This window comes from Salvelinus sp. IW2-2015, linkage group LG31 (genome assembly GCF_002910315.2).
Source record: "Salvelinus sp. IW2-2015 linkage group LG31, ASM291031v2, whole genome shotgun sequence".
Taxonomy (NCBI): Eukaryota; Metazoa; Chordata; class Actinopteri; order Salmoniformes; family Salmonidae; genus Salvelinus; species Salvelinus sp. IW2-2015.
In genome coordinates, this window is record NC_036870.1 from 10,934,837 (window position 1) to 10,944,276 (window position 9,440).

The 9,440-nt window shown below is 42.8% G+C and overlaps 1 protein-coding gene across 3 annotated transcripts in view; it reads right to left on the reverse strand.

The window, feature by feature from the left end:
- The window catches only part of LOC111955939 (semaphorin-6D-like), a 102,267-nt gene that overhangs the window by 76,241 nt on the left and 16,586 nt on the right, over positions 1–9,440 (reverse strand). For all 3 annotated transcript variants that reach the window (XM_070436283.1, XM_023976327.3, XM_070436281.1), the window contains exon 2: positions 7,317–7,494. The gene's annotated coding sequence lies outside the window, so the exon portion shown is untranslated. The remainder of the gene's footprint in view (positions 1–7,316; positions 7,495–9,440) is intronic.

Genomic DNA, 9,440 nt, shown 5'->3' on the forward strand with positions numbered 1-9,440 from the left:
CTCACGTGCAGGCGATGTCGTTGGCGAGCTAAGCTCACGTGCAGGCCGTAAAATCAAAAGGCACTCCTTTGATACGTTTTTTAATTTTTTTTAATGAAAATGTAAACGCGTCGGTTTGTCACTTTCACGAGGTTGGTAGTAATAACATGCTCGAATATTTAAAGACGTCGTCTCCAATCTAGGTTGTGACTTTAGATTTCAAGATAAAATGAACAACTAAAAAGTATTTTTTTTCAAACCCTGGTCGGTTTGATCCGTTTCACAAGCATTCCCAGAAGTCTCACGATGTTTAGAAACTCGGTGGTTTAACAATGCAAACTGGGCGGCTAAAACTGCACAGTCAGACTGCGACTGCAGCAGAGCCAACAGGTCCCTATTGCGAAGGGATTTGGCCCGTGTGCGCGCGTCCGACCTATGCACGACCTGTATGTGTGCAGGCATCCGTTGTTAAACGAAACACACACAGAGGCAATACACTTCCATTGTCCTTGAGACATGGGAATATTATATATGACCTCACAAATGGTAGCCAAGTGGATTGTGTACGCATGCAGAAGAAGGGGAAGGTAGGAGACCCTCATTTCTGCCTTGAATGTCAATTAGCTTGAGAAATATCCCCAGGAAAGCTTGCTATCATTATTTGTATGTTAATTATTTCACTAATTGCATTCAACCTGCATCTGTCGAAGTTTTGTGCGCGGAGATACTGAGGAATGAACCCCAGAAGTGTTGGCCCTCAGGACACAGACAGATAAGGGATGTTTAGATATGAATTATCCAAAGAGATATGGCACAGTATCTCACATTTGTTTGGTGCCATCGTGCCGTGTCATATGGGACATACTGAGAGAAACTCCTCTGAAACTGCTTTTAATAAGCTCGGTCATAGTAAATGTCAATTGTTTCATGTTAAAGACAATACAATTAAGTAAAGTCCCTCATGAATGTGTGTCTCTCTCTCGACACACGCCTGTGGGCACCTACAGTCTAAGGAGACAAAAACACAACTGAAATTACTATACCTCCCTACTGTCCCTATTATTAACATTGACAACAGTATAGCCAAAGGAGAACAACTAGACAACGAGCAACGTGGTCACTCACATTCCTGGAGGGGGGAGTAAGAGTGGCCGGAACCCTGAGGGTCCACTTAAGCTAATTAATGGCTTTTGGGGGAGCTCTAAGCAGTCTTCCATTAGACAAATGAGCAGGAGGGAGCTTTCACGTGGGGAGTAATGGCCACCCCACCGTAATCACTCTTTCATTCTAATCAGGATTTCTTTAATGAACACGCAATCTCTTGTGCTCAGGAAACAGAATAGCTGTATTCAATTAAAATAACTGAAACTAAAAGCTATAGGGGGAGCAGGACAGTAGGGCTGAGATCAGGTAATAGAGCAGGGCTACCCATGAACCCGCTTTTCTTGGAAATCTTGGAAGTCAAATTTGTCTTAGTCAACTGCTTGATGTTGTGTAATTTGCAAATGCTAAATTGAGATGCTTTATCAACAAATCAGCCATTCGGCAGACCTATGATATTTCTTGTTTGGGCATTGGGCAAGGTTCAAGAGAGAAAACTGTATATGCACGAACCAAGGTTTGGACATCAGCCATTTTGTGCCATGATCCAAACATGCTAATCCAATCATGTTAACTGTGGAGTGTGAATATTGCATAGGCTTAGCCAGGGCACTGCTGGCATGTCTTAAATCATGAGAGAGACTCTTGGCACATCTTGGCAGAGAACCAGGTGTCAGTGCAGAGATTCCCAGAGGATATTGTAGCGCCTATGGGTCACAAAACAAGGGTTACGCTATAAGTTACGCTCGTGACGTCAATCAGTGCTTCGTCTCGTCTTAGTCATGCTCTACTTGATTGGAGGAGAACACTACCGGAACTAAATGTCAAATTGTCTGGGAAAACCTTCCAAGAATAAGGATGGTGAGGTCACAAGGACTATAGGTTAGAGGTCATGGTGCATTGTTGCCATGTGAAGGTATTTCCCCTAACCATGAAAACACGAGACGATGTCTGATGAGATGACGTCTGAGGAGTCCGATGAGACGGAGATTGGTTCAAGATCACATRATAATCCCAAAAATATAGTAAAAGCTTACAGGTTGAATAATGGAGTTTTGGTTTTTGGGAGTTCTTGAAATGAATGCAACATGTGTAGTTTGATATCTGCGGTGCTTTTTCCTCCACTGTTAAAATGTCATCCCAAAACTCCAAAGTAAAACCCCCAAATACTTAAAGTTCACAGGATCAAGAAGGTCTAGGCTATGTTCAGACTGGGGGGAAAGTGCTAGCTGGCACTCTGTGGTGCTTGATACAGTATCTGGCACAACACTGTGATATGTTGCATTCAATGTTGCATTCAATATCTGGCACAACACCGTGCTTCTACACCTGCATTACTAGCTGTTTGGGGTTTTAGGCTGGGTGTCTGTACAGCACTTCGAGATATTAGCTGATGTACGAAGGGCTATATAAAATAAAATTGATTGATTGATATGTACTAGAGGAAGCTAAGAGCCATAGACTATACTATGCCATGGCACATTAAGAACTAGAATCGAATCGCTAAAAGACGCAAAAGGTACGTGACACAGGATTAAATGGGAAGCTTACTTGAGGGTGTAAAAGCCAGAAAATAGTGCTATATTTGGAGTCATTTAGTAGATGTATAGGGTGTGGAGATTAATTTCTCAGCTGAGTCATCAGATTACATGCGCTGAAAGTGGGGTTCCATCGCTCWGTGCCTTTGAGGAAATTGTTATTTGGGGTTTTTGCTAATAGATTTTAAAATCGTTGACGTTTCATATCAAATGTCCTAGCTTTGAGGAATGGAGTATGCTTCTTAAAAATGGTTTGTAGGGGGATCAAAGACATGTTTGCTTTCTTTTTTGGCAAATTAAAGAAATAAGGTGTTCTATAGTGTAAGGTTTAGCCGAACATAACTTTCTGGGACACCGTAAAACTGGTCAATGCTCTGGTAACATACCTTTGACCTTCATCCATACCTCAGAAAACATGTATCCCTCCCTAGCCCGCTTTCCACCAAACACGGCAGTCTCTAAGGGCTAAATCAGGACAAGTATCCCCTCACRCCATTGGTCTATGCCACCACAACTCTGCAGTGCCAATTTAAATTAGGGGAAATACCTTCACATGGCAACAGTCCATCTGCCCTTCTGGGCTCAAGGAGGGGGGACTTATAGCACTTAAAAAAGGGGGGGGCGGGGTTCTGATCTGGTTTAATCCACAGATCGACGTAGACCCTCCCTGACAACTGGACTGAGCAGCTCAAGCTTCTATCTCCCCTTTACCAAGTACAGCCCTGCCCAGGGAGCCAGACCTGTCAGCTTAACCCCCTCTTCTACCAGACTTCCACCGTTAAAGACTTTTAGATCTTAACCCACCATGTGCTTTAAAAAGTTCTGAGCAAAAACATGGAGACTATGGGTGGTTGATGGCTTCCTCGGGTAAGACATATACTTTAACCAAATAYGAACGGTAAATTGATAAGGAAGTACGAGACGGCACACCGGAAACAACTTGACTACTTGCGGTTAAACCCACGCYAGCTTTTAATAAGTGTAATGTCCTCTGACTCCTCAGACTGAGAATCCCCCAATTCTCCAAAGCCCCTTCTCACAGGTGAGGTCACATGACATGGTAAAAGTCTTGTTGCCATGGACACCAGGCTCTCCCAGACATGACCCTTTACCTCAATTACACTTCCAACCCATCTAAACAAGTAACTTGTTAGAGAAACAATTAATTATTATTTTTTTGTTGCATTTTCACCAAACACTCCTTTCCGAGTCAGCCACATCTTACCAACTAAGTCACTCAAAAGGACAKCTTTCAAAAGTCTTGGAAAATCATCAACAACGCTACAAACCCCTGTAACAGAAGGATGCACGTAATGCGCACAAAGCCGGGGGAAAAAAAGAGTTGTGGACTGACATTTGAAGAATCACAAGCAACAACCATAAGGTTAATGGTTTCTTCCATCTCCACTGAGTAATGGTCAAAATGGATGTCTAAGGGAGAAGGGGTATTAGGCCCGTCTTCCCCTGACTAAAGTTCAAAAGGCTTAGAAGTGTTTCTCCATTTCCTTGAGAGCATCAAGTCACCCAAACTATGCAGAACATGCCTCTCCCTCTCATCCTCCCTTCCCCCCACTCACTCCATCTTCCCTAGACCCTGCTAAATCAGATTAGGGCAGAGTGGGTGGGACTAACGTTTCACCGCCCATGTTTTTGATGGATATGACTAGTCTGAAAATGTCAACAAAGCACAACCCCCCCTTAACCCCCACTCCCTGCTTGTACATTATGAGAGCAATGTGTGAACAGAAGGGGAGGAGAGATAAGCGACAGGAGGTCAAAGCATTTGAACTAACTGCCCACCCCTCGGGGAGGACGATGGCCCCCTCTCATGGTAGTTCAAGGCCGGACGCGGTACTGCAGGCATTGTTAGCAGAAAACAGGATCCCCTATTATAGTGAATGGGAAAATGGCAAGCTTCGTGGCCAATCTATGTGTAAACAAACACATTTTGAAGACAATCATGGTACCAATAATTGCGTCGAACAAACCAGATGCATGTCCTTGAACCAATTATTTTTTTAAATCGCACAAACTGTGCATGTTATGTCTCCATGAGACACCATCTTAACCGACCTCAATTTGGCTGCAATGCGCTGTTGAGTCTTCACGTAGGAATGAATGGTTTCACGTGATCGATGGCTTTGTCCATTCATATATACAGTCATTGGTACCCCCAATCCCCACCTTCCCCTGTCAGTCTCTAAGCTGTGATAAAGGCATGTTCTTGATTATGTCTGTCCCTATAAAAATGCAACTGAAGCACAAAAGCTAGCACTATAATGGCCTATAGATAGGGCACTTAATGTATTCAAGTTCATGTATTCAAATTCATTAATACTTTTACCTAAAATGTAAAATATCAAAAGTTTGCGAATGGAGGTACAGTAGGACATCAGACAATTTCGTTTTGCCCCGAGTTTTGCTTCAAATGATGTAGAGTATCTGAGGTAAATCTGAAATCCACTGAAGAAATCCTCGGACATCTTGAAATGAGCAGTCCATCCGAATCCCATTTGGAAAGTAATACACGGGGAGAAAGGAACATTTTGTGCTAATAACTGTAAAATAGGCAGCAGCGATTGACAGTAATTGCTCCAGATGGTAATAGCTCCACAGCATAAAGCCACAATGCTTCAGCCCTTTCATCTGTGAGAGGAAATTAGGAAATGGAGTATTACCTGAGGAGCTGCTGGATAAGAGAACATCTATAAAATGCCACAAGTAATGGGTCTAAAAGACATCTAGTTAGGCATGTTCGATTCAAAGGAATCTGTTAAAAAGGATCCCTGTGACTTTGGTTCTTATGTTTTTTGACAATTATCATATAGTGTACAGCAATTAGGCCTACATTCTACAATTTGTACATTCTGAATAATCCGAATTCCACCAAAAAGGATTGCAGTTCCATTTGATTTCAGTCACTTTTTGATTTGAATGAAACTTTCTATACATCATTTGCCCACGGTACAAGTAGTCAAAGTCACTTTTTGGACGTGAATGTCAAAACATTTAGGAGATAGAGGTGCTCAAAGTTAAGCCATTTTGCATACCCCAGTCTACCATGAGACATCCATGTCTTCATCACTGGAAAAGAGAAACGGTTGAGTTTGACATKATTTAAAAGCCCCCAGACAGGGTTGTCAAAGTACTGTATTTAATAATTTCTTTAAAAAAAGTTTTGTAATAAAAATGTAATTGTTTAACCTTTAATGTAAATMATCTAAAAACGTGTAAACTCTGATAATTTTTCATTCTCACATATGTTGTAGCTTTTTGTCATTATTTGACAATCTGAGATGTTTGTGTTGTGCCCGCCATCGGTTGAGACAGAYCATGCTATTGAATACAGGGTGGGTGTCATGTTTTGGCTGATAAATGTARTCTCTTTTAAATGATAGCACAGATGGTTGGCAGTCCACATCAGAGATTGTTGACGAACGGGAATATCAGTCGTTTTAAATTATACTGTCAAACTTAAAATAGGAAACCTATTGAAATCATAGAAATATAGATAATAGAATAGACATTCAACGGTGGGTGGACCAGCAGCCATTTTGTGGTAGTAACTGGATGTGAAAATTTCAATTAAATTAAAATGTCAATGATGTACCAGCTAAATTGCAGTGGTCTGAAGGGATATGTTCATTCTATGAATTATATTTCTGATTGAAATGTCTCAACCGATGGCGGGTACATCACCTCAGATTATGTCAAATAGGGTCTTAGCTACAACATATTCATGGTTAGCTACAACATTTTATTTTTTTTAGTTTACGCATTTAGATAATTGACGTTAAAGGATAAAAAATATAACTTTTTTTCAATAAATTATTACAAAGTTTGACAACCCTGTTAAATGATCTCAAACTCAACGATGTATCTTTTCCAGTGATGAAGACATGGTCTCATGGTAGGGTGGGGTATGCTAAATGAGTCAACTCTGAGCAACTCTCTCACCTAAATGTTTTGGCAGTCAGGTCCAAAAATTCACTTTCTGACCACTTCTAACATGTGCAAATATGTATAGAAAGTTTTCTTCAAATCTAAAAGGGGTTCGGTCAAAAGGTGATTGAAATGGAACGACCCGTAACAGATTTAGAACAGTTTACGGTTGCAATATGGGAATTGTTGCTTGACTTGATGTGACCACACACCGCACCTGAGAGGTACTTCACCTGGCTAACACGGTTCACATCAGTTGAAATCCCCCACAGCCTAAACGGCTAACGTGCAGAAAAATGTGATCTGAAATGTGATGCCTTAGATAAGCGTCCCTGCTCAACCAACAAATGTTGCTGGATGGGTTCCATGCGGTCACTCAAACAGGTCAGAGCCTTTCCCGTGGGATCCTCGCCCTGAGGCAACCTCGGAGACGCAGCACAACTTCAACCCAACAACAGGAGAAAAGAGGCTTGTTGAGACAAGCATTTTTATCAAAACACACGTTATTGGGTGGCCGCATCAAACAAATTGGCCAGCTTCGCACTGGGACTCATTAATCTGGCTGTCACAGGACACATTTGTACAAAGAAACCCAGAGGCCTCTCGGTCCACTGAGCCTCAAGTCTCCATTTGTAGGCCTATTCTTTCAGCATCTCCTCAGATTTCCATCACATTAGCGTTCTCTCGGTCATTCTCCATAATMTTAAAGTTATCTGTTAGTAACACACAAAGAGGAGGACGAAGAATCACTCTTACCTCAGCTTCTGAATCATCCAACAAAGGCGGTGGGATTCGATGAGCCAAACCGGTACAGAGTGAACATCCAAACCAGAAGATTGAGTAGAAATCCAAATCAGAGCACAGGACAKGATTCCGAATGGTTCCGAGATGGAGGTGGTATGGGCTGAATTCTTCCTTCCAACTGACTGAGTACCTGTGGGGAACAAAAGTAAAYAAAAGAGAGCGAGCAAATTAGAGAGGGCTTGAGCATGCCAAGAGGCGACACATCCACATTAATCCTTATCCAAACTCATGAAGAGGTTTTCAGTAGCCCTGTTCGAGAGGAGTCAGATTCCTCCGAGGTTGTTTATATCAGAGAACAGTAGCGGTCAGCTTTACCATCGTTCTACTAAAAAGCCCGACTCCTTCAGGAACCACAGCCCAGATAAACACTGAGCTCAGAGGTGGGAAATTCTGCCACTGAATGGACTCCCTGTCTTGTTTTATTTCCGTCAGTTCGGCACTTCATTGATTGCGTAGGTCAGTTGCAAAGATGTAGGTGAAGGAATTCCTATATTGAGTGTAGCTTCCCCAGGAGCACAGCTACACTATATATACACACAAACGTATGTGGACACCCCTTCAAATTTCAGACACCCGTTGCTAAAATTGAGCACAAAGCCATGCAATCTCCATAGACAAACATTGGCAGTAGAATGACCTTACTTAACAGCTCAGTGACTTTCAATGCGGCACAGTCATAGAATGCCACCTATCCAACAAGTCAGTTTGTCAAATTRCTGCCCTACTAGAGCTGCCTGGTCAACAGTAAGTGCTGTTATTGTGAAGCTGAAATGTCTAGGAGCAACTACAGTTCGGCCGCAAAGCGGTAGGCAACACAAGCTCGCAGAACGGGACCGCCGAGTGCTGAAGCGCGCAGTGTGTAAAAATAGTCTGTTCTCAGTTGCAACATTCACTACAAAGTTCCAAACTGCCTCTGGAAGCAACGTCAGCACACTAACTATTCGTCAGGAGCTTAATGAAATGAGTTTCCATGGCCGAGCAGCCACACACAAGCCTAACATCACCATYCGCAAGGCCAAGGGTCGGCTGGAGTGTTGTAAAGCTCGCTGAAATTGGACTCTGGAGCAGTGGAAACGCATTCTCTGGAGTGATGAATCACGCTTCACCATCTGGCAGTCCAACTGACAAATTTGGGTTTGGCGGATGCCAGGAGAATGCTACCTGCCCCAATGCATAGTGCCCACTGTAAAGTTTGGTGGAGGAGGAAAAATGGTCTGGGGCTGTTTTTCATGGTTTGGAATAGGCCCCTACGTTCCAGTGAAGGGACATCTTAATGTTACAGCATACAATGACATTCTAGATGATTCTGTGCTTCCAACTTTGTGGCAACAGTTTGGGGAAGGCCCTTTCCTGTTTCAGCATGACAATGCCCCCATGCACAAAGCGAGGTCCATACAGAAATGGTTTGTCGAGATCGGTTTGGAAGAACTTGAATGGCGTGCACAGAGCCCTGACCTGAACTCCATCGAACACCTTTGGGATGAATTGGAATGCCGACTGTTAGCCAGGACTAATCGCCCACAATCAGTGCCCAACCTCATTAATGCTCTTGTGGCTGAATGGAAGCAAGTTCCAACATCTAGTGGAAATCCTTCCCAGAAGAGTTGGGGCTGTTATAGCAGCAGGGGGGACCCAACTCCATAATAATGCCCATGATTTTGGAATGAGATGTTTGATGAGCAGGCGTCCACGTACTTTTGGTCATGAAATGTACATATCAGCCCAAAAATGCAGAACATGTCTCAAATCATCAAATCAAATCAATCAAATCAAGTTTATTTTATATAGCCCTTCGTACATCAGCTAATATCTCGAAGTGCTGTACAGAAACCCCAAACAGCAAGCAATGCAGGTGTAGAAGCACGTTCTCCATGTTCTGAAGAGAACGAGGGGAAATTGGGGCAATTAGCAGGTCAGTATCTTTTGGATCGGTTACGTTTGTGCTGGAATCCAACCAACTAGTTGTCTTTCCTAAGTGAATCAGATCCGTTTTATACAGCATGGTCCTCTTTTTCCTCGCTAAACCGCCACTAGTTAACATAATATATACAGAAACGGAGGCCTCTTTCCATGCGC